At 31.5% G+C, this 26829-nt stretch overlaps 1 long non-coding RNA gene across 3 annotated transcripts in view; it reads left to right on the top strand.

Annotated features, from left to right (window-relative positions):
- LOC104852906 overlaps positions 1–26829 on the top strand; it is a 134237-nt gene that overhangs the window by 8448 nt on the left and 98960 nt on the right. For 2 of the 3 annotated variants that reach the window (XR_777614.1, XR_777615.2), the window contains exons 3-5: positions 1756–1851; positions 5430–5499; positions 13969–14029. This is a non-coding gene — a long non-coding RNA (uncharacterized LOC104852906). Of the gene's footprint in view, positions 1–1755; positions 1852–5429; positions 5500–6824; positions 6870–13968; positions 14030–26829 lie in introns of those variants that run through there. The other variant, XR_777616.1, reaches the window with a different exon arrangement.

Below are 26829 nucleotides of genomic sequence, written 5' to 3'. Positions count from 1 at the left end.
TTTTTTTTTTTTTTTTTTGGTACGGGGCATTGAACTCAGGACCTTTTGTGCTTGCAAGGCAGGTGGTGGAACCACTAAGCTAAATCTTCAGCCCTAAAATATACTCATTTCATGTATGATTTGTAATTTATTTCATCAGTTTGAAATTGTCAAATATTTCAGTAATAATATTTATCTGTTATATTGTTGTCATAGGGGACTCGAAGAAGCCAGACAGCTGGAATGTAGTTTTGCGGAGGAGCAGAGGGATAAAGCTCTCACAGGCAAACAGCAGTCAACTCTCACCAACCTCAGTTTTTTTAGATACATGCACAATACTTACATGAGAACAAACAGTTCCTTACAGATTATCTCTAGCAAAGGATTAGAAAATATTTTTTATGAATACCTGGTTCTAGCTATTCATATACTTTCTCAATGTAGAGTGTTCCCAGAATGTTATCGGATGCTTCTCAAGCCTTGAACTTCTGAGTTGTAGCTCCGTGTGCAGTACTACAGCTGTAGTTCTTCCAATCCACGTCCTAATGTAAACTTCTCCTCTCCATGTTATAAACATCATATTAAAACTTTTTAATTAAAATTGCAAATATATATTCAACACTGTCAGATTTATGAATATACTGTATTAATCTATATTTTTCATGTTTAATATTATATAAGGTCAATGCATAGACTATGAGAAGCCTATAGTTTCCCAAAAGGTTGTTTTGTAATGCACAATTTGTGTTGCCTGTTTTCAGGAAAGAAATACATAAGATATTAATTTATGTAACTATTATAGCAACTCAGTAGTAATTTACTTTGAACATATTTCTCAGAATAGAAGGCAGCAATCCCCATGACCAGTCCCTCCCAACGATTACCTTTACTGTTGAACTTCCTGATGTAAATATTCAAGCATGGTGCTGGAATACCTGTAGTTGCTGCATCTATTATTTAAGTTTTTTATATACTGTATACCCTCTACTCAATAACATGGTGATAATAAAACAATTACTAATAATCACATTGTGGCACAATAACAAAGGTGGCACAAGCTTTAATATGAGCTGCAACTATTTCTATCCTTTAGATGCATTTTATCTCTGGCTGAGAACACTTAATTCTTCATTAAATTCAATAATAACCTGTGGTTTAAATGTGAGAAAAGAAAAAATCAAGTAAAGGCAATATTGATCTGCAAATTTTAATCCACTAATTGATCAACTAATTCTTGAGTTCTACAATGCACCTAACACTTTTCTATGGTGAAGAAAATCATCATAAATAAATAAAATACAAAACAATGTAATCTGTTTCTTTTTATAATTAAATCAAAGTGATGGAAACTAAACAAAAGCAAAATAAATAAGTATATTATGTACAGTTGTAAATTGCTTAATGATAAGGACATCTTCTAAAAACTACTTCATTGGGCAGTGAATTTAGCTCAGTGGTTCTGCCACCTGCTTCCCAAGTGCAAAGTTCCGAGGTAGATCCCTGGTACCAAAAACTTAAATAACATTTAAAAATTTAAAAATACATCATCATCTGGATGGCTTTGTCATTATACAAAGTCTACTTTTCCAGAATATAATGACAGCATCATTAGGTAATATAATCAAATGTTATCATTGTCATGCATCAGTCTGTCAGTGACTGAAAGAAATGTTATTATTTGACTCGTAATTGTAATAAATGTGAAGTAGAAAAGTACAACAGAAAAGTGAGATGAGAGAGGAGTCAACTACTATTATAAATGTGGTGCCTATGCAGATTGCTGATTGCACTTGGAAACTGGCTTTGGAGCAAATCACGGAAAGAAAAAAGGGGAGGTAAGAGGCAGTTGGCAAAGAACATCCTGAAAAAAAGGTAAGAAGAAGCCCATCTAGCTATCTATTTCATAAAAATGGAGTAGGAAAGGAAAATCTGCACCAGCCCGAGAGTAGTAGATTCCTTGAAAGACACTTGAAAGACCTGGTAGCCATGTAGCCTGACTCATCAACCGTGTCACTGTTGATACTGATAGACCAATGGCAGAATTCTGGTGATTGCTCCGTGCATTTTGTTAATGGGTCAGGCAGGTACTATTAGCCCATTGTCATCACTATCTTGCTGCCATGTCATGATTATCTGATGATGCAGAATTTTGATGTCTCCCTGAGAATGTGTAAGTGATGGAGGTCAAGTCACAGTTTCTGACTCCATGGCTGCTATGCAGTGTGAGAGCAAAATGCAGGTGCGTGCACTTCAGGTTTGAGCATCTCGGCACATGCAGACCAGGGGAGAACTCCACCTGGAGATGATGGGCAGGAATTAGTGTTGCCACTGCTCCACTGAGAGAGTGAAGCCTCTCTGCTCTAATTCTTGTCACTGTAATGTTGGACAAGAAGGCCAAACAATTTTTTTAAAGGGATATGTGTGGAACAGCCAAAATGTAGACAAAATGGAATGGAAAGCTAGAATTAGAGATCTTATACATGGATGCAGATCAAGATGAATTGCATCACTTAGACATTGCTTCAACTAAGATTCTGAAAGTCAAGATTCCATAATTTTTCATTAGATCATGAATGTCACAGTGGTCAGTTCTTGGCAAGAAGGGGTAAAATGTCAAAGGCCTCATACTGCAGTGAAATAATGTAGGTAATGGAAATCTCAAAAATGAAGGGATGGGTGTAGAAACATGTGTGAATAAAATGGTCTGTGCACTTTAATGCTCAAACAACGATCACTGATTCTAACTTTATAAGTGAAATGATAAAATTTTGCATTGATGTTGTTTCTAAATTTATTAGTAAAGATGAAGACATAAAAAACACAAAGGTCATTGCCCATGGAAACTTGTGTTAGGTGTCATAGATTAGTGTGTTGCCTTTTATTAGGTTGTCCAAAATACATAGGACATAGGAAAGATAAAAAAGTGGTATAAGTATGAGAATCTCATGTTAAATTTCCTTGGGGAGCAAGTACCATTTAAACATTGCATTTAGCTACTACCTCAGAGGACAGGAAATTTCATGTGATCATCAAAATCCTTGAAGTAGTAATAGTGTTACACATACACTCCTTTATCACCCTGAAGACCATCATATCATTGTGGGCATGCATCTACTTGTATTAGTATAATTTAAATTTAAATGATGTTTGATAACATTCTTTTTCTTTCCTTGCTAATTTTGAAATTGTATTAATGTAATTATTGTTTCTTCTTTATTTTCTTATTATTTTCCTGATTTTACATTTTCTTTATAAAATGGAAGGAAACTTTGATGTTGCCTCTACTAATCTGTTATTAGATACATATCTTCATTCATGATCTATTAAGTCCTGCAATATATTTTCTTTTCTTCCTAATAAGTCATTGAATATTTTATCACTATGCTAACCATAAAGTGTAATTCAATAGTAACTGAATTTTCAAACACATATAATGCTCACTTTTTAGACTATAGCAAAAATCTTGAATATATGAAATCATAGTACTAGAATCTATTAATGGTTATGTTATATTTTCACACAAAATCCATATTATTGTAGGAACCACAACTCTGAATGAACATGAAATGATTGATTTATTACTTTTTCCTATTTTTCATATATTTTGTTTTAATTGGTTGTTAAAGTAGTTTTTATAGCTGAATCATGAGCAATGTAAGTTTTCTAATAGGTTTTTTGAGTATGAGCCTGAAGTTATGATAGTGAATCTGATCTTTACAAATGAAAAATAATAGAGAAAAATTTCAACATGAGCAATGACGGATTATAATTTCTACATACTTTGCGATAACAGTTCCCTACAGCAAGAAATATTATTCAGCAGCATCTATAAAGAATGATAAATTATAATAGAGAGATACAATCTTGCATACATATGTAAATGCATACACACACTTCACTTTAAAGCATAAAGAGTAACAGTGTTGAATTCTCTGTGTTTGTACAGTCATAATTAGGAGGTAAAAATCAATATCCTCCTGGCATGCACTTCTATCAAGTGCTGTACCTAATAAAATTTTCTTTTGAAAATTAGCAGACAGTGTAAATAGTTTACCTAACGTCCAAAATCATTCTGTCATTATTTTAAAAGTATATTTGCTGAAAAAAATTGCTAACAATGTACTAGCACTAGTATAGAAGGATTATAAATATATAAATAAATACTAAGGAAAAAATCAGATGTGTATGTATTTTCATCAAAATACAAATGTTCTGTTACTTCACTGTATAACTAAGCACATGTACCTCCACATCCATCAGTAGCAGCTGATGCATAAAGCTAGCAGGGCCAGGAATTTAGCTCAGTGCTTCTGCTGCCTGCCTCACAATAACAAGGTCCCGAGTTTGATCCCCACTACCCAAAAACAAACAAACAAAGCCAGAGGAGTTGAAGGCAATTTATTTTTTCTTTTGTTGTGTAGTGACTGTTGACCAAACATATATTTAGGTTATAATAAAGGGATTCTTAGTTCAATAAGACACAAATGAAATATCATTTAATGGAAATAAGCTTAGCACATACTTGTGGAAAGATCTACAAGAAAACAGAATCCTATTAAAACTAATAAGGTATTGAAAGGAAATATTGACAGAGGATTTACTCTAGGGTAATTGATTTCTTGCAGCACATTGTCTTACTCATGCATTGTGAAGGTTACTGTGCTAGAGAGCATGTCTAAAAGAACATACTTCAAAGAGAAAATATGAGAAAGGAAATGGCCTAAGTAGGGACAAGATAATCTACTCAGAGTCAATGTGTGCTCAAGTCAGAAAGCAAATAGTAAAAGATATGAGAAAATGTTATCATTCACCATTGCTGTGTTCATGGTTTTATGTAATGTGTGCATTCATTTCCTCATTTTTCTTTTTCAATGTTCAATAAATTATGTTGATTTTTCCAACATAAGTTTCCTAAGGGGAAACTACTTAACAAGGAGTATGAAGCAGAGTAGCTCCATCCAGTTTAGCTAACTGATACAAAATTTAGAAAAATCAAAGCTGGAAACAACTTTCTGGCCACCAATTCTTTTGCATTGGAATTTTTCTTTCAGAACTAACTTTTGGAAATTCTGAGTTTCTTTAATAAAAGAGGTTTAAAAAAGATGTATTTTTTCCTGTGTTGGTCATTTTAATTTTGTGATTATGTAAGAATCATAGTCAGTATTTGGTAAGTTACATATCTGGAAATCATCTCAGATTTAGCAAAACATCCTCTGATATGGAGGTCCAACAAAAATGAACCTAACAAGATTACCATATAATTACTGTACATATTAGATTTTAGCATAGTAATATTTAAAAGTATGAAATGAAAGAAATAAAAGTAAATAATTTTAAAAGGAATTTTTAAAACTGAGATATAACTGTGGAGTCCATAATTGACTTATACATTTACTTCTTTAAAAACTAAATAATTATTTTACTACAAAACAATTATGTTCTCCTTACAGGAAATGCAAGCAAAATGGATCTTGGAGAGAAGACCAAAATATATGTGCTAGAAGAACCATTGTCAAAACAGTAAATATTTGATTGGATGTGGACTTTAAAATATATAATTTCTTGTCCTTTCCAAAGAAAAAAACTTAATTTTCTTTTCCTAGGATATGACCTAGGATTACACATATTTTTTCACCCTTCAAATTGCCAAATGATTATAATCACTCTTTAGGATTTAGAATCAGTTTAGTACAGAATGTAAACATCAATTAAAAGGAAATTGGTAAAATCATAACTCCATGTAAAATTACAAAAGACTCAAAATATTTTTATTGAATAATTTAGTATTGAATTGTTAGGTATACAAATGCAAATTGGCAAAAACGTAAATTTAGAGGGAAAATTAACATATTTTTGATTATTGTATATCACATATGGAAAAAGATACAAATGTGTTTATTTTTATAACATGAATAAGACTTATACTGAGAATAAGTCTACTTTTTGTTAGCAAATTTCTTGTTTGCTGAAACACTTCAAGCATCCTGTTAAGCAAAATCTATTCTTAAATATAGTGATTTTCAAATGAATTTCATTTTAAGCATCTGAATTATATTTTCACCATTAAAAATCAGTAATTTTAACTTCAGTTGTTTTTCTTTAAAAATTTAACAATAGCTACCTTCAACTCAAATTATCAGGCTCATTGGAAAATAGTAGATATAAGATAATCAGACTACAGCTTAAAATAATTATGTTAAAATCATTAATTATTGTTGAAGTATTTTGGATTACTGGGCAAATTTTAGCTAGATATATTCATGTTTAAATGTTTAAGATCAAATAAAAGAAATTTTTTCCTTCTTTCACTTAAGAATTACTGTAAAGATTCCTGACAATTACTTAAATATATGTTAAATATTTCCTAAAAATGAATGGCCCAATTTGTGATGTAATACTGTCTTTTGATAAATTAAAGGAAAAGAAATATTGTCTTACATAAGAAAAGAAATATATGTAATGTAAAAAACTTGATAAAATGACTTTAAAACTGACACTAACATTTTTCGTTGTCAGTTGCAGCTAATAAATATTGAAACAACATATATTTTCAGTCATTGTTTTAGTAAAAATATGATTACAACTTGCCATTGTGAGCATCTTTTTTATGTTTTTTGTACTATGTTAATAACTTTAAAGAAATAGTTATTAAAATTGCCATATATTCATAGGAAGTGCTTTCAAGTAGGTATACATGTAGTTTTTTTGTGAACTTTGTACTCTTTATCAAGATTGCACAAATTAATTCATGATTAATGACAAGCAGTTTTCTATCTTGATTCAGTGGAAGAAACACTACCAATACTGCTATATGTAATGGAACTCTCGATATTATTTCATTGCAGGGACCTCTTCTTTCTGTTTGTCTTTATTAACCAATACACCATGAATGGATAAAATCTCTTTTGTAGACTTAAGGTAATGTACGTAAGTAACAAAAAAGGCATGAATTCCAGAACTAGGTCACTTTAATATTTGGCTTGACAGGTAGCAAATTCCTAGAAATTTGGTTCTTGATTGAATACAGTTATCATCTAATAATATGGGTGAATAGGGGTGCAAGCAACAGACCCATACTTTCCATAATAGGTGCATATATCATTTTTTAGAATCTTTGTTAAAGTAACAATTATTTTTTAAATAATGTCTTTTTAGTTTTCAAATATGTGTCAGATTGATAATTCTAAGGTCATTAACATTAACTATACACAATAAGTAGAGTTTTTATCACCTAAATCTAAATCTATCCTACATTTTAGAAGTTTGCTCAGCTTTGATATTACATAGCAGGAGGATGATCTTTGTATATCAAAACCAAGAATTGTTAAAATAAGGTTTGTCATATTATTTGATTTTATATTTACTTGTTAGAAAACTAATGTCTGTATTAGAACAACAGTAACAAACATTCTTGTAGTTTTTGCCTACTAACAGATTTATTTCCCATTTTTAATTAAATCTCCTCAAGGACATTGTTGGTTGCTGAGCCTTTTTTTGGCCTCTTTTCCTAATCCATTTTACCTGTATGGAGAAATTATTATTTTCATATATATATGCCTAATTTTATTATATATAATATCTATTTTTTAATTTTTATTACATATATATATATTATAAATATATATGCCTAAAAATCAAACACTAATACTAATTATTATTTATATATATATGCCTAATTTTATTATATATAATATCTATTTTTTAATTTTTATTACATATATATATATTATAAATATATATGCCTAAAAATCAAACACTAATACTCAGATTGATTTTAGATTCCTCCAAGACTTTTCCTGACATTAACTTCCTTTTCCAATCAGATTTACTCTTGTCTTAGCTTGAATATTACTAGCTACTTGCTTTACTCCATTTCTCATTTAATTGTAGGCTTCATTTTCGTTTCAAATATTTTTATAATTTTTAACTTAAGCCAGTTAATTACACATAAGAGATCCTTAAATATTTCTAGAATTAAGAAGTGAATGAGTGAATGCAAGAATAAAATGAAACATGTACGATTAACTTATGTTCCTTACCAGTAAGAAATGATACTGTCACAAGAGAATTTTTCAAGTTTGTTTTACAAATTTAATAAACACAAGAAGAAAAAAAAATGTATAGACCAAAATTACCTAAACTAAAATATATAGAAAACATAAGAAAGAATTCGAAAGATAGTAAAACATGTCAAGTTTTAAAAGACAATATTGGAAGAGTGTTTACAGGTGGAAATTGTGAGGTGTAGCACTTAACTTCTTGTAAATATGCCTCCCTTCCCTTTCTTGCCCACTGGTAAGTAGGCTCAGGCACAAAAAAAGTTTCACAAAGACTAATGCTAAACACTAATAACCAAGAATGGTTCAGAGAATGTTATGTTAAAACAAAGAAATAAAAAACCCTACCTCTTTTATTGATCCACATAATCCTTCTTTGGTTAAATAGGATTTCAACCAGCTCTAAATATATGAGCCTCTTGGAACTTTGAGAGGCTTAAACTCTCTTTTAAGCAAGCAATGTGGATTAAAACCAACCTTTGAGTTTTACAATTTGCATTTAACTGACCTACTCTATGAGTCTTACTAAAGCCCGTAAGTGTTTTCTTCCTCAGTAGCTGACATCTCTCTAGGATAAGATCATGAGATTTTTATTTCCTTTGATATATTTCAGCTTGTAAACACAAGAACATGAACAAATTCTTTGCCAAATACTTTAGTCTCTCCCAACCCACACATGCCCCCTAAAGCATTTCTCTGCCTTATACATTTCATACATAGCTTTTTATTTTTGTGGAGAATGTTCTCATTTTAAAAGGAAAATGGATTTTCTGAGAAAATCTTAAAGAGGAAAAAAACGTAACTTCTTAATAAAATGTCAATGAGATGTCAATGAACTGTTAAAGCAATGCTGAATTTTTCTTTTTCTTTTCAGTATTATTTCTGAAAATTTAGTAGCCAATGTCAGGAAAATAAGGTACAACCTTTCTTTTGTGTCATATTTACTACTAAATCTCTTTGTCATTGTCAATGCTGCTGATTTAGCTCTTTGGTAGCAAAATTATAAAATATACATATATGTCATTATATGTAAATTTTATTGTGTAACTGTTAAGATTTTTATCATCTAGATAAAAATGTTGAATATATATGCATATAGATGTATAAATATAAAAAATAAAGGAATGTGTAGGGTATGTTTATTTTACCTTTAGTTTTGGGCCCTGTAACCTGATGTGTACTAAACTGCATCATTAAATATGGACAGCATAGAGACAGCCAGACTTCAATTTACACCAAAGAAAGGTGAGAAATAAAAATGTGAAAGGACAGAAAAAAGGAAGGAAGAAAAGAAAAAGTGAGGATGGGAGCTAAGGAGGGAGGAAAAAATCTGAAATTATCACTCAGTAGTGAAGGGAAATCTAATTTTTAAAAAATTGGAAAATGCTGTTCCAAGAATAGCAAACAGTTGTAATTTGGGAGTTTAACATTTAAATTTACAGATATCTAACTTCAGTGTTAACTGCAGTTTTGCTTCATTGATTGACTGACTTTCAGAAATTTGAAGTTATCACTGGTTGGCTGACCTAGAAGCTGAGCTGCTATAACCAAATTGTCATGGATCATTTAGAATTATTTTCACACAGTTCTGCTGTTATGTGCTACTGGAGCTCAAGAACACTTAGTCCTTGCATAGTAGTTGAAAAACTTCTGGACACAGTGCTTCCCTTTTGTCCCTCCTAGCCAAAGCCACAGGCCGCATCATCAGATAGTGTGGAGTTTATCACTATTTAGTATTGTTGATTGTATTAGAGAGTGGAAGTCTTGTTTATAAATGTTTAGCTTCAGTAGTGATCATCATGCTTAGTGTCAGTCTTCATCAGCATGATTTCATACTGCTTTTTTAAAATAATGTTTGGGATCATGCAAAGATAATGGCTTCATAAAAGAATTCAAAGCCCCAGATAACATATGAAATGAGTACACATAAGTGGAAGTTAAATTATTTTAAGGTTTTTTCCCTCTTGCTAAAGAAAACAAGTGACAATGATGCCTAATCCATCACTTCAATATGTATATATAAGTTATATGCTTGTTTTCTTCAAATTGGATAAGGTTTAGTCTTTCTACTTTTTCATATTTACAGATATAATTTTGCAATATTAATTGTGGTATTATGTAAGGTACCTAAAATTCCGTAGTAACGCAGACTTCCTGCTAATTGACCGAAAGAAAAAAGAAAAGAAATTGAAGTCACAGACCATGGCCCAGGGCCTAAACTGTTTTATATTTTATATTTGTTTATTTGTTTTTCATATATTTGATAAAGTAAGGAATATATAATTACTACCCTATGTCATTCATTCCCGTGGAAATATTGAATATCCTTTGTTCTAAAAAGTATTAGTAATACAACCAGAAAAGAAATGTTTCTTTTTTAGCCTGGTAAGTAAACTGTCTTCTGAGAAATCTGGAGAGACATACACTTGTAATAATGGTCTAGTTCTCATCCTGCAGAAATGAAAATCTTACTCCTTATTTGCTCTAAAAAAGGAATAAGTCCATTTTAAGAAAATAAACTAGGAAAAATACAAGAAATTTAACCATTTTCAGAGTGGTGCTAGTTATATTGTTTCTGGGATTTCTCATTGAATTAAATCAGTTTCATTCCAATAATATTTATAAATCTGATTCCACTGCAAAGATAACTTCACTCACATTTACAAGAGTATCAATATATGGAAGATGATCTGATGTAGCTATATATTATTATCATTTTTTGTTTTATGTCTGAAAATTTAGAACAGTATAATCTACTACTGTGAGTTCATCATTTATCTTTTCTTGGAGTTAAACGATATAAATTATAGAAATTGATATTTGAGCAATAGTTTGAAACAGCATGATTATTAACAATCTATAGTAAAACTGATTCAGGCATATTATTATTAGTAATAAAGGAGTGTGCTGTATTACCTATAGCCTTAAACAAGGGCAGAGGAAAGAGATAGCTAGCTGCAAAAGAAAGAGAATAGGAGGGGCTGGGAATTTAGCTCAGTGGTTCGGTGGCCTGCCTTGCAAGTGCAAGGACCCGAGTTCAATCCCTGGCACCAAAAAAAAAAAAAAAAAAATGAGAGAGAATATGAAAAACAAGGTTTGAGGAATCTAAAAATATAGTGTTTCAACGAAGAGTGAACAAAATCTCTCTACCTTACACATATTTCAATAATTTAAATCGTAATTTCCCTCTGTAAATCGAAAAGCCTCAATTTGGATCTTCTCGGATGTAAAATTAATTAATTAATTAATTAATTAATTAATTCATACTGGGGATCGAACTTGGGTCCTTGCACTTGCAAGGCAGGCGGCAGAACCACTGAGCTACATCCCTGGCTCTGGGTATAAATTTTCTTTATTTTATTTGGTAATGAATGCAGAAGTTTTAGTTTGTTAACATACATCCAGCCAATAGTAAAATGTTTACATTGTTATCAATAGTATCTGATGACACATATTTTCCCACTGATGTTCACTATCAGTACTTCTCTGACATCCTTTACAGAATATCAATTCACCTAATTTAATTCACAGAGGAGATGTTTAGATGATTAAAAAAATGGACATCTACAGTATTGATCTGAGTTAGTACTTCAAAACTTTCCAATTATCAGCTGGTAAAAGCCCAGAAAACAGTACAGACAGATATATTTTTATTTCATGTTCCTGTTGGTGACTGCAATCTATGACTTCCTCAGAAGTAAGAATGAAAAGGTAAAAGACCTAGTCATAATAAAGTGGGTCATCAGAATTTAAGATTGTATAGCAATTTAGATACATCTGTTTTTAATATCTCAGTTATTTTCTTTACCTTTCTCAAGAACAATGGGCAATTTGAGCATTGAACTATTTGGGCAAGAGACACAATTTTGTCCCATAACTACCACAGTATTTTTTTTTTCTTCTATAACTTGGGAGAAAAGTTCAAAAACCTATTCTATTAGTCTACTTTCCAGTTGCTGAGAAACAGTACCCACCTGTCACAATATAAAGGAAGAGAGGTTTAATTCAGCTTATAATTTCAGGGAATTCAGTCTATTGCTTGCTAGTTCCTTGCCAGCTACAAGGCCATATTACCATGGTAGAAGGATGTGGCAGGTCAAAGAGGCTTTCAGGCAGTTTATTTTGGGATAAATCTACTAGTTAGGTAGAATGCTTCCTCATGTGGAAGGTAGCAACATTTTCAAATGAGTTACATACTAAGTTCTTTCGATGTACATGTCCCATTTTGCACTTATTGTCTTAATCATCTGTTCCTTAAATTTTTGACATTCATTCCATAACAGGTAAAGCAAATTTTCACTATTGTATTTACTAAACCATTAGCATTTGATGTAAGTTTCTCTTTGACCCAAAAGATACTTAACAACATTTCAAAAAAGTCCAAGTATATGATTTTCCAGTATCTTTTCTAGTCTTTTTTGCTATGTGATCATTTGTGCTTTGTAGAAGTATACTCAAGTTTTCTCAGAATTCTAGTTTAATATCATTGGAAATACTTCAGGATAATTTGAAAACTGCAAAAAGAAGTAACAAAGTAGTGTATTTTGGGTACACATATCTCACCTCTTAATTACTTAACTACAGTTTATCTCTTAATTTTACATTTTAACCTTCCATTTACTTGATTTATCAAAAATCATAATTATTAAAGTGAGAGCCCAACAGTTTTTTCTACAAATTTTCTCCTTAAGAACTAATCAATGAATTTTAATATGCATTAATTTTCAGTTTGTTTTAAATATATGTATCAATTTCAATTCACAACAGCAAAACTACCACTCATATGAAAACTGACCAAAAGTATTACATCTGAATTTCACATAATGTGATATATCTTATGTTACCGTTAAACCCTTTTCATCTTTGTTTTTTACAGTTGATTTTTTAAACATAATTTGTATCTTTTTAATTACAAATTTAACAATTTTATGAATATAATTCACCTTTATCTTTGCTAATATCTTTTATGCAAATTTTAATGCTTCCTTGGTGTTTTGTTTTGTTACATTTTCTTTTTTGTTTTTTGCTGCTTTTATGTCCCAGAAACTAGGAATATTCTAGATACTAGCTTATTTTTGTTTGCAACTCAATGACAAGTTGATTTGTAGGAACTACCATGTGATACAATAATAAGTGTTTTTCCCAATTCAGTAATTCACATAGATCCATCTCTCTCCAACCTGTACACAGGGTAGCAGTTTTCTCCTTGTATTATTAGTATGTGCTTGCTAGTTTTTTTTAAGTGAAATAAAACTGCACTATTTTCCAATATTTGTCCTCTCCACAGTGATAAACACTTTCATCTAACATATATTTTGCTTATTAAAAATGCATCTTTATCTATAATATTATATGGCAAAAATAAGTGTTTTTTTGTCTAATTCCCTGAATATCTGGCATGCACTTTGACACTTTAATACTGCATAAATGGAAAATTTTAGATCTAGCTTACAAACCTATTTTGCATTTTTGTAATCTTATATCTAACAATTTTAAGACTTTATCCTTCTCAGCTAGTTTCAATGATGACTATCAAATCTTTTGTAAACTGCCTCACTACTCTATAATTTTTCTATTGGCTGTGGTAAATTATTCAGCAAAATTTTCAGGAAAGGTTCTGGTCCATACACTTTCTTAATCTCTTAGTATCTGAGACTGTAATATAGTTGTTTTAATACAGAAATACAAACTTACTGCTGTATGTAATCCTGAATTCAAAATTATTTTCACTTAAAAGTCTGTAGATGATATTCTATCATATCCTAGTACTTAGAACAAGAAAAACAAACTTAGGTCAGTTTGACTTTTGCCATCTTGTAGGTGATCTGATTTCTCTGAACGGATAGTGGAAAAAATTATTTTTCTAACCTTGAAATTTTAAAAAGTCACCAGGACATTTCCAGCTGTAGCTCATTTTCATTAAATTTTACAGGTACCCAGTGAGCCTTCATTTGCAGACCTATTTTGTTCTTCAACTCTGAAAATTTTCTGAGGTTAGTTCTTAACTATTGTTTCAGCTTCATTTATTTAATCCTCTGCTTCAGATATCCCTGTTATGTGTAGACTGCTTCTCTCAGGGCTCTTCTATTTTTCTTTTTATTCTGTTTTTGTATTGTAAATGTTCTGGCCTTTTCTTTGGCATTCTATGAGAATTTTTCTTGTTTTTCATTTACTGCAGCAATTTTGTTTTGTGACGAACCTCACTTGAATGCGTCTTTTTAACTTCCTAAAGTCCAAGAAATCTTCCAAGTACTCTTATCACCGTCAGCTTTATAGTTCAGCACACCCTGCTAATCAAAGTTCTTATAAGATGTTCAACATTTTGTAGCTCATCTACTGAATTCAAACCGGTACATCCATTTCAAGAGGAGACATTTTCTTGATTGAGAGCTGCTATTTTCTTCTGAAAAGCAGCATTACAATATTTCAATGATTCTTCTTTGCAATGGGGTCCAAAACCAGAGTCTTCTCAAATTTCATGGTTGGACTTAACAGAAAAAATTAATAAACTTGAGGCATTTGTAGATAAATGAATGTACCTTGAGACCATACAGTGACTGAAATAAATCATACCTGCCGACTTGAACCAAGTGTATCCTGTATGTACAGGTACAAATTCAACTGATGAATGTGAGCATAATGTATACCAAAAATATGCCAACAAACTTAATAAAGAAAAGAAAATATATGAATAAAGAGGAAAGCATAAAGAATAAATATAGAGCAAAAGAAAATATAGATATTAGAACATAGGGAGATCTTCAAATGGGAAAGGGAACAAGGGATGGAAGGAGCGGGGAGGCAAGGAAGAGAAAAGGAGTTATTTTTTTAGAAAAGAAAGTTGAAGAAAAAATGTAAATGGAACTTTTAAAGTAGAAGGATTAGAGGGAACAGGAAGGGATTGGGGACAGAAGAAAGTAAGAATTAATATGCATGACCTACATGTTCAAACTCCCCACAATAAATAAATCATTAAGTACTGCATTGTGATAATTAAACACTACACATATACACTAATAAAAATAAATTTTAAAAGTTTGAATGAAAAGAAAGAAAAATTACTGAAGCTGACGGAGGGGGGATTACCAAGCACACCAAAAATGCCTCACAGATCACTATGTATTCTAAGCCACAAAAACTCTTATGTCTGGGAAAGAAGTGAAGCTGACCATGACACATAAAGAAGGGTAGGAACACTCCTGAAGACCACGTGACCTAGGTAGTGGCCGAGTGTCTGAAACTGAGACTTCACTGGAACATCCAATTGCACCCCACTCTGGAAACCACACACTATCATGATCACTAAAAATGACCCTGGAATTTTGGGAACCTTAAGGAGAAGTCTGGAAAGTAAAGCAATCTTAGCACTGGTTTTATAACAAAGCATTAGTCTAGTCTTTCCTTATTTGATGAATATATATTTTCTTCTTCCTTCCTGAAGGACAGTTTGTTTCACTACAGATAATTTTTTTGGTGTATACTACTTTACTTTCAGCACTTGAAAAATGTTTAACCCTGCCATTTTGGCTTCTGTGTTCACAAATGGTGTACCTGCTGTTATTGAAAGAGGTTTTCCCTGTAACCAATGAATTTCTCTAGGTGTTTTCTTCACTTTTTCCTTAAATTTTGCGTTCAAAGATTTGGTCATGGTGTGTTTGTCTTCTTTAGATTTATGCCCTAACATATTTACTCAGCCTCATGCCAAATCTGAGGACTGTTTCAACTGTTATCACTATGAATGCATATTCACCCCTATTCTCTTCATCTTCTTTCTGAGACTGCAATTATACAACATTGAGAAGTTATTCTTTCACAGCATTTTACGAAATGAGCACTGCTTAGTTTTTTATATAAAAAATTGTTTTCTTTTTTGTTCAGATTTGATAAATTTTGTATCCTCAAGTTTTTTGATTCTATCCTATGACACCTCACTCTATTACTAAATCAACCCACCTTGAAAGTTTTAATTTCGGCAGTTGCATTTTGTAGTTATATATTGTTCTGTAATCCTTTTGTATAATTTCTATGACTTCGCTGAAATTTTCAACTTTTTGATTTGTTTAGTAAAGAATTAATTTCTGGTAATGCATTTCTATAGCAGCTGCTTTAAAATCTCACTGTGATTACTTGCAGGATACAACATACACACAATGAGCCTTCCATAGTCACAGGTTCTGCATCCGTAGAATCAACTTTAAGCATCTAAAATGTTAAATCAAGAGATTTGAGCATTCAAATATGCTGATGTATGGATGTCTGGGGAGGGCATCTTTAAGCCAATTGTAGGTACATACCAATGGATGGCTGTAATTCTGATTTATTAACTTTTAGAATGGCAAATAGTTCAGTGGTATATTGTGCACTTTGGACATAATTTCTGAGACACTGATTCTGCACAAATACTTTAGTTTAAAAGGCATGTACTCTGCTTGGTTTTAGTGTACACCTCTTAGTCTATATTAAGAGCCTTTCTTAGTAACAACACTTTAAATATCTGAGAGTTTTGTGGTATTCCTTTCACCAATTTAGATGATTTGGTCCCAGTTCGGTTTTCTCTGGCCTCTGCTAATTTTGCCTCACAGAGTCCCGGGGGATTTCTCAGACATAGCAACTTGGTTGCTCGATATCAAAGCAAATCTCTGGCCTAAAAGGTGAGAAAAATTCCCAGGCAAGGCTAGTACTCATGGAGGGAGTTTTCTTACAGGTGTTGTCATCTCAAAGAAAATACTGTTAGGATTAGAGATCCTCTTCTTGGTGGAGAAAGACATTTTCTTCTTTTATTAGTACATGTATGGAGTACATAATGATTGCATTCACTGTAGGGAGTGAGCACACCAACTAAACAAATTCTGATTATTTTTATTCCCCTCCCCACCTGCCTCCCTCTCTTCCTCTCTAAGTCCCCTCTCTCCATTTTAATTATTACTATCATTATTGTCATTATTAGTTAATGATTTTAAGACATAAAAATTACATTCATTGAGTGTAGTTGGTACATGTACATGGCACATTTTAAAAATGTTTGGTTCTCCTCCTCCCTTCACAACCTCTTGTATATCTGATTTATTTTACTTAAAATTACGTTTTCATTCTGAAGAAATGGATAAATGTTATACTTACATGAATGGCCAAATGTAAGTGAAGAATACATAAAAGATTCTAAACAACTAAATAACAAGCAGAGAAATTAAGGCAGTATTAAATAAAACTCTAGCTGTCCTTACCTGGAAATGGCAGGGAGAAAAAAAATATATATATCTTAGCATATACTTACCAGAGATCAGGAACAAAATGACGGTGACCTGCTTTAGGCGTTCTAAATGATTTCTTTGTCAAAGGAGTTTGAAAAATAATTTAACTACTTCTGACTGAACTGTAACACACTTTTTGTTTTGTTTTGGTTTGTTTGTTTGGTACCAGGGATTGAAATCAGGACCTTGCACTTGCCAGGCAGGCTCTACGCCACTGAGCTAAATCCTCAGCCCTCTTTTCCTTTTTCATGACTGTGGTGTTAGAGTTTTAGAATTTAGATCAACTACTCTATTTTTTTTTTTACTCAAACTGGTGGCTGTGTTTCACAGAGGAAATATATAGGAGGCCAATACCTAAACTGAATATTTCTTTCCTGTTTTTTTTTCTCTTCTAGGAAATGCATTAGCATAGTTTTCCAGTTAAGAAGATATATAAAATCCAGTGTAAGTCTAATTTGCTTGGCCCTCTAGCTGGCTATAAAAGTAAAATACTTTTTTTTTTAATACCTTTGAAGATGTGTAGCTTCAGTTAATTGTTATGTAGGGATAGATTATGGAAAATGTTCTTTAAGATATTTTTCCAGATTCTATTAATAAATAGGATATATTCAATGCAAACAAAAATATGTTCCAGGGATTTTCCTGAAAATTGAAACTAATTTTTACCAATTTAACAGCATGTTTTTAATTATAATTTGGTTATACAATTGTTTTCTATCCTAAAGAAGATAAGAGAAATCTATTGCTACATCACTAATATTTGCTTTGAGGCCATCTTTGTTTGTTATGTTTTTACTAATTCCTTCAATTCTTTAATTGAAAGCAAAAAAGTGATGTTTCATGCACTTTTTCTACATTCCCTTTTAACATTATTATAAGTAATCATTATTGTAAGCATCATTTTCTCCACAATAACCAGAGCTAAAGAGTTATGCAAGTTCTTGTTTAATCTTCAAAAAAACAATTCAAATTTTTCACTTCTGTATTTTCTTTTTTCTCTTTTTTTTTTTTTTTTTTTTTTTTTTTTTTTTTTTTTTTTTTTTTTTTTTGTACCAGAGATCGAACTCAGGTCCTTGTGCTTGCAAAGCAGGTGGTGGAAACACTGAGCTAAATCCCTGGCCCACTTCTGTAACTTTTTAAGGAAATCTATATCATGTAATTTTGTATTTGTATATAGTCACTGATTTTTTATTGGTTGCACAACTTATTATTTTAGCACATAGAGCTGTAACAAGAATGGGGAGGGTGACATAGGGATAAAAACCTTGCAAATATTCTGGGTTCATCTTATGACATGGGTGTCAGCTTTACATCACTATGCAAAATGCTGGAGAATGACAATTTGAGGAAAGATTTGTTTTGGCTTCTATCTTCAAAGTGTTCAGTTTATGATCAAATGGCTTCATAGCTTTGTAGTAAGTTGGAAATATCATGACAGAAGGGCTTGGTAGAGTACAGCTGCTCACTTCTTAGCATCTCGGAAGCAGAACGAAAGGGAAAGACTCACAGAGGAAGAGGCCAGGGAGTAGGTATATTCTCCAAGTTTTCCCTGGCATGATCAACTCCCTTCAGCTAGCTACCACCTTCTGGTTTCACTGCCACCCAATAATGCCATACAATTACTCATTAATGCAATTGATGGAGTTAGAGGTCTTATGATCTAACCATTCCCCAAAGCCCATCATCTAGGAACCAAGCCTTTTGCATATGTTCCTGGGGGAAATTCAAACTCAGACCATAATATATAATAATGCTCAATATTAAATCAGATGACATAGCAGCATATCTATAAATCTGGCCAGTCTATTTAATCTACATAAACCAATATAAGACTTCAGTGAGGAAAACTGAAATTAGAACAAATTATTTAATTTATTAATTAGGTATATGTTAAACTCTGACAGAATTTTACAAGATTGACTTAACTAGAATTAGACTACAAATTGCATCTTAATTTAAAACTATGTTTTTACAATTGCTTGATTCCTTACAATGTTGATTTATTTCATATAGCCACGTTAAGAAATGCTTTCTCACTGATAAATATCCAAAATAACAACTATGTGTTCTGCAGTAAGAATACACGTTGTTCAACTAAGATTATCTTATACTTGATAATATGAAAGCTTAAATACTTTATAGTTAAATTTAATATTTTTTTCAAAATTTTAAATAAGTATGAAAAAGCAAAACACTACTTACTTTCCAAGATTTTTTTAATCTCTAGGAACATCTGACAACTGAACATGACAAACAACTTTTTCTGTTATCTTACAGAGGGCTCACAATGTATTATCGTTTCACCGCATATATTAGAAGAATAGACAGTAAGAAAAATTACCTAAAAACACAAGTTATGAACTATATTTATATTCTTTTTTATGGTTATGAACTAAAGATGACAAAAAACTAGGATGATTAACAAGATACTAAAAGAAATTATAATAACATAGCTATACTCTTATTAGAGAGAAAATATTGAGGATAGAAAAATAATATAAAGGGAAATTTTGTACTATATGTTAAAGGGAAAATACTTTTATTTAAATTTAACAATTTATTTGTGCAAACATCAATGAATGAATCAAGCAACTCTGAGAAATAGAATAGATTCAGAATTCTGCTCAATAGCTATTATAATGCACTTTGAAACAAGGTAGATAAGTCATCTGAATCACTACAAGCAAGCATCTCCCTTATTTGGACATAGTGTGGTGAGGTATTTGCCTTATTTGGGCATGATTTGATTGTTTGGCAGCCTGCGATCAGTGAAGCTATTTGTGATTGGCTGAAAACCAAACATCTGAACAAAAGACTCCCAAATTAGATTTTGATTTATTTATCTACAAAATTAGGTTGCAATTTGTTGCATAAGAACTAAAATATACTACAGGCTGAACACATATCTTATATTTAAAATAAATTATTTGATATGTTTAAGATGTATAATATGATTCATTATATATTATATATAAACAATTACTATAGTGAAAAAATTAACATATCCATCATCAACTTACATATGTACCTACCTCCTTAAGTTACAATATACTTATTTAGATACTAAATACAACAGACCACTATTAACTATGTTCCTCATTTTATACATTAGATCTTCTAACTTGATCATTCTTTGTATTATATAATCTCATTTAAACCACTTAAAATTTTACTGAGCAACAGAAGAAATACAATCAAAGGCTCTGTGGTATTAAATTTCTTCACATTGCACAGGTCATTTGTCTTCATAATACTTAAAACAAACACATTCAATCAATAGTTAAGCCAAAAGTTATTACCTAATGTCCATATGGTCTGTGAGAATGTAAATTCCATTACCATTTTATTCCCTATAATCTAGCTCTGTATTTCCTTTTGATAAATATTTTAATGCAATAATTTATGATAAACAAAATGGATACAAGTAGGAAAATATCAATGAAAATTTTAACATAGTTTAGTGGAATATGGCTTCTTTTCAATACCTTCCAAATCTAGGGATCTTAAAATTTCCCATGTTGTCTACTTTAATCTATGCATACATTAACTTCTTTTTACTATATTAGATTCCTTTGGATGATGGCATAAAAGAAGAGGGATTTATTTTTTCATCGTTTCAGGGCAGAAGTCTGAAGGCAAGGAATCAAAAATACAGTCCTCTTTTTTGAAGCTCTGCAGGCTGCTCAGCTCCTTCCTTGCCTCCACTAGTTTCTCTGGCTGCCAACATTTTTGACCCAATTTGTACCTGATCCTATCAATCTCTGTCTCCACCTGTACTTGATCTTCACATCTCTATGTCAAGGTTTTCAGTGATTTTTCTCTTATAAGCACACTTGTAATTAGATTTATAGGGTAGCTAGATAACCCAAAATAATCTTTCTAGGTAACAATGCTTAATTTATTCACAAAGACTTTTTCCTAAAAAAGGTAAGACTCATAGGTTCCATGTGTTAGGATCTCACATCTTTGGGTACCCATCACCCAAGACTCCAGTTGTGTATAACTCATCATTAGTAATTTTGAGGATTTTTTATTTGAAATTCCCAGTGCAAAAGGTAAAGCTTACAAAAGCATATAAAATAAGTTGCTAAATATGTGTTTTCTCTTTTATCACAACAGAAAACAACTCTATGAACAAATTGATTATAGGTTTTAAAAATTTAGAAAGAGAACCTTGAAAATTATAGTATTCCCAATAACAAATTAAATGAAACTTTTTATAATTATTCATGGAAAAATAGTTAAAATTTTGGCTACACTTTAGTAACTGTTCTTTCCAGCTTCCCTCAGACTCACTCCTTATTCACTTCTCATCTCTGTTTTTTCTTTGAGAAACAATTTTAATTTCTGATTTGATATTTATTAACTTTATGCTAAAGAAGCACCATAGTAAGAAAACTGACTAAAGCAAATGATAGTCTTATTTATTAGCTAAATAAAAAATAGAAAGAATTTTAGAAACTTCTCAATCATGTCCTATCTGAGAATAGAATATACTACAAGGTGAAAGAATAGCAATGATGAACTGAGAGAAAGGAAAAATTTCAAGTTCTAAACAAAGTGACATAAACTTGATAGTGATAATCTTGAGTTTCCCATAAAATTAGCTACATCTTAAGGATATTTTAATAATCATTAGTAACTAATAGTTATCCTGGGATTTCCGAGAGAAAAGCATTCTTTGTCCTTTGTAAAATTTGCTATAGGTAAATGCAGTTGCTATGAAAGAAGTCCAGATATTTTCAACATCCATTGTGTATGTACCCAAATTAAAAGCCTGTGAATAATTCCAGCCTTACTCATTATCTTCCTGTCACTTCATGAGGGACTGTAACACAGGTTTAACTGAGCCCAATCAACTAACAGACTATAAGAGTCATAGTATATTTTTACGTAGGTAAGTAGAGCATTTTCACAAGTGAAGAAATTGTATCCAAGCAAACCTAATTATCCAACGTAATGTAAACAATGATAAATTTGTAATTCAAAACTAGTTTCTTTCATTTGAATGTATTTCTACATTCCACTTTATGATAACCCTGTATTTTATGCTACTCACTTTATTGTTTCTTTTCTTTTCCACTGTTAAGATACCATTAAGACATTATTAATTTATGAATTAGTTTCTTTCCCAATATCTTCTACTTCTTCTTATTTTTTCATCATCATCATATAACTTTCATTTCTGAACTAAATAATAGGCACTTAGCATGTGACGTGTAACAAGCATTTTATCTCTGTTACCTCATGTAATGGTCTCCCAAATATTTCACACATAATAGTCAAGTTGTCTTCTCTAGCTCCTGCATTTAGTAATTCACATTTGCTTTCAAATTTATTTTGGCATGAGGCTATTATGTTTTTATTCTAGAAGGAATTGTAAAAAATAGATATGCTTATTGAGGAAATTTGGATGATGAAGTGTTCCAGGAAAAAATAATTAATGTAATGATATATCCTAGATGGCATATTGTGGTCCATAGACTACTTTGTGTATTGTGGTCAGATAACACTCTCTGAGAAGCTGACAGTCTGAGAGCTGACAGATTGTTGAAGTGATGTAATCAAATTAAGAATAAGAGGAATATTCCAAAAAATGGGCATTAATGTAGAGACTTAAGGCTAAAAGTCACTCATGCATTTCAGGAAACTAAATAATCTTCATTTAGTTAGAATATTGAAATTAATAAGAAATCACTTGTAAAACAAAAACATTTTGGAGAATTTTCAAATCTGCAAATCTTGGCTGATTTACATTGGAGATTTTATTGGTAAGAAATTTGGTTTTTATAACTAAGGTATAAACATGCAATGATGTTATTGAATAAAAGGACTTGCATTACATGATTTTTAAAAGCAAGATCCTTGAATAGTTGATATGAAGTCTGATTGTAACATTTGAATAGGAGATGGCAGAAAAGGAGAATAAAATTAAGTTAGACTAAACAAGATATATTTTTTTGGATGTAAGGAATGAAGAAAAGGAAAAGATCATGGGAAACACACAGATATTTGCTGCAAGATGCTACAGAAGTTAGGTTCTAAACACTGCACTTAGAGGAAGAGACTAGAGGGTGGAATCTTGTGAAAAGCTTTGTTTTAGTCCAGTTAAGAACTACTGGGCTGTTTGGTAGAATGTGAAGCATAAAAGTTTAGAGCATAGGAGAGAAAAACAGAATGGAAAGAAAGTGAAATGGGTGAACTTAGACTGTTTTCTCAGAATCAAGTAAAAAATACTCTGAAATTTTCCAAGCTCTTTGAGTATTTGCATTTATGATTTGTGTGGGTGTATGCTTTGAAATTTAGAGTATGTTGAGGGTCAAAGTGTTGATTGGTTTTACCATACAAAGGACAAAATCCTAAATAACTATTTGTTAAGCTATTTTTCTCTAGTTTACATTGTTGAGAATTTCTGATGGTGATCATAGACTTCCCTGCTTCTGTGGGCGGTCCTGAATGGAATGCCGTAAGTCTTATTTTCTTACGAGTGGTCAATAGTCAAGGTCAGACTCACCGCTCACCTGCTACATAAGCACTACACATTCTGCCAAGGATGCCACTTCACTCACTCGTACTTCCATCCGCAATAACCACCAGATCAGATGATGACTAGCTGACTAGAACAACAATATACATGGGCTATGCAAATACTCCTGAGATCACGGTGAAATAGAGCTCAGTCAGTTCCATTTTCCACATAATACTTGCTTCTTAGAAAATTATAAGCTTGTCTTTTCCTTTAAAATAGCTAAATATCTCAAATAGAATCAGAAAACAATAAAATTTCTTCTCCCAAATCTAAATCTATACTTTCTGATTCATTTTTATTTCTTCCTTTGGTATGAATTGGAAGTTTCAATTAGTGGCTAATCAACAAATCTTGATCTATCAACTGCTCTATCAATGGTAGCTGCCTTAAATACAGAAGCCAACAGTGTGTGACATAATGTTGGAAAGGGGAAATGACAGATTTGTCTAAATAGTTGAATTTAAAGTGCCCCAGAGGTATAAGGTATTTTTAAAATAGAATATAATATAGACAATAAATATTACTTAAATATACAATATGCATTTTAGACTATAGGTGACCTGTTTAAAAATGTGAATAATATAGTTTGAAAAATTATGCTGTGATTACCTGACTAGAAGAACAACCTAGATGGATGGACAAGCAACACAGTCTGACTAATTCTCTTTTAAACAACACTGTGAGACACCCAAACCCTTATTCCTGCTTGACTATAGTCACTTGTGGACACATTAAAAGCACCTGCACGTTTCTGTACAATTACATTGAAACTACCTTTCTATTCCTTTTTTAGTTTGATACATTCTTTTTCAATAGAACTTCCATTCAGTTTGTTAAGGAATTTGAATCCATTTTCCTCCTGCTCTGACCCAGTAAATATACAAGGTTTCTAACATTCATGAAGTAGAACTCTTTGGTAGTACTCTGTGACATGCCACAGCAGGCTGTTTATATCACTGAAAACTCTGAAAGGTTAGACAACACTGTTGGCCCATCATCACAGTCATAATAGCATTGAGCTCTTCCACATGAAGTATCTGGGAAAGAATAGAGGGGTTTAATTGTTTTTATTCAAAATGAACTTCATTGCTTGCAAACAAAACAAGTTTGTGTAGTTAGATCACAAGCCAACAGGTAAACAAAACCATTTTGTGTAAATTAATAGTAACTTGTCCATTGCTGATGATAAAAATTAGCTTATGCTGAAAAAGAATTACAATTAGATACTGATATACCTGTCTTCTTCTCTAGTTTAGGTAAAAACTGTACTGGATTAATTCTTTTTCTTTTCACAGAAACTGAACTCAATATTATACAACGTACAAAAACCAAGTAAAGTATACATACTTTTAGGTGGAAAAAAAATCAGTAAATGAATCCCATGAGGAACCAGATATTGCAATTAGAAGATAGGAATTATACTTCCTGCCCTGGTCACCAGGTACACAAGCACTTGTGTTATACCTGCTTCATTGCCTGGCTCTTTCAGAACCACAACAAGACATTCTTTGTGCCTGGTCACATTTATTGGTTTGAAATCATCTCACTGAGTATTAATATAAACTTTTCACTAGAACTAGCATGGTCTATCTTTTCCCTTCCCTTTATTTTTATTTGAGAATTTATAGTTAAAGTGGGTTTGGAGTAGACAGCATGCAGTAGGGTTTTATTTTCTTATTAAGTCTGACAAACTTTTTTAATTAGGCCATTTAACCAAGCCAATTTTCATCTAATATTGCTACTATAGATATTGGTTGGGTTTTAATCTATGAATTTGCTATTTTTAAAAATTTGTCCTATCTACTTTTGATTCCTCTGTTCCTTTTAATAGATCTTCTTTTAGATCACTTGAGTATTTTTGTATGATACTATTTGGTCACTTTTTTAGGCTTATTCCCTGTGAGGCTCAGTTATGTATGTGTGCAGGAGTCCATATATTAGGATTTATGATTTGCAGCTTTATCTTATCATAGTCTGTCTTTATGATAATACTGTATGATGACCACTTCATGATGGTTTAATAATCTTGCAATAGTTCACTCTCCACACCTGAGCCTTGCATTATCGCTGACACATATTTTAGTTTTGTGTCGGTTACACACCCAGCATAATGCAGTCTTTATTTTTTTGGTCACATCAGGCTTCTATATGATTTCATTTTCCTCCTGTTTGGTGGATTTTTCTTAAACACATCTCCATACTGATTTGCTGGTCTGATGCCCATTTTGGCTTATGTTTGAGAAAGTTGATATTTCACCTTATTTATAGTCTTTGTTTCCAAGTATAGAATCATAAATTAACAGGTTCATTTTCTTTCAATACATTGTGTACTTTATTTCATTCTTTTCTGACTTGCCTCATTTCTAACAGGAACTCTGAGGTCATCTTTATGACCATTCTCCTGTGCACAGCACATCATTTTTTTTTTATTCCAGTGAAGACTCCACTGGGATTTCAATAGGGATTACACTGAATTTGTAGATCATTTTGAGTAGCATGGCCATTCTGACAATATTAATTTTTCTAATCTATCATAAGATATCTTCTTATTTATGTCTTCTTTATTTTAGCAATGTTTTTAGAATTAGATTATGCAAGGCTTTTATTTTCTTTGTTAAGTTTACTGCAAAGTGTTTTATTATTTTGCTGCTATCTCAAATACATTTTTTATAAATTTTCTGCTATGATTTTATAAATTGTAGAAATATGAATGATTTTTATGTTATGATTTTGTATTATGCTACTTTAATGAGTTTATTAGTTCTAACAATGTTTTTTTTTGGGGGGGATGAGATCATTAGAATTTCCCATTATGAGATCATGTCATCTAGAACAGACATAATTTTAATTTCCCTTTCAATTTGAATGCCTTTTATTTCTATGTATATAAGTTCTCTGGCCTTGTCTTTCATTTCTATACTAAATAAGTTGACATGAATGTGCAGACTTTCCTTCTTCCTGATATTAAGGAAAATGCTTTCTGTCCTAATAAGTAAATACGTACATACATACA

This window comes from Fukomys damarensis, unplaced genomic scaffold, assembly GCF_012274545.1.
Source record: "Fukomys damarensis isolate Sample0158 unplaced genomic scaffold, DMR_v1.0_HiC HiC_scaffold_18, whole genome shotgun sequence".
NCBI classification, from domain to species: Eukaryota; Metazoa; Chordata; class Mammalia; order Rodentia; family Bathyergidae; genus Fukomys; species Fukomys damarensis.
Note: the sequence above shows the minus strand (reverse complement) of the source record. Positions and strands in the feature narration are given on the sequence as shown.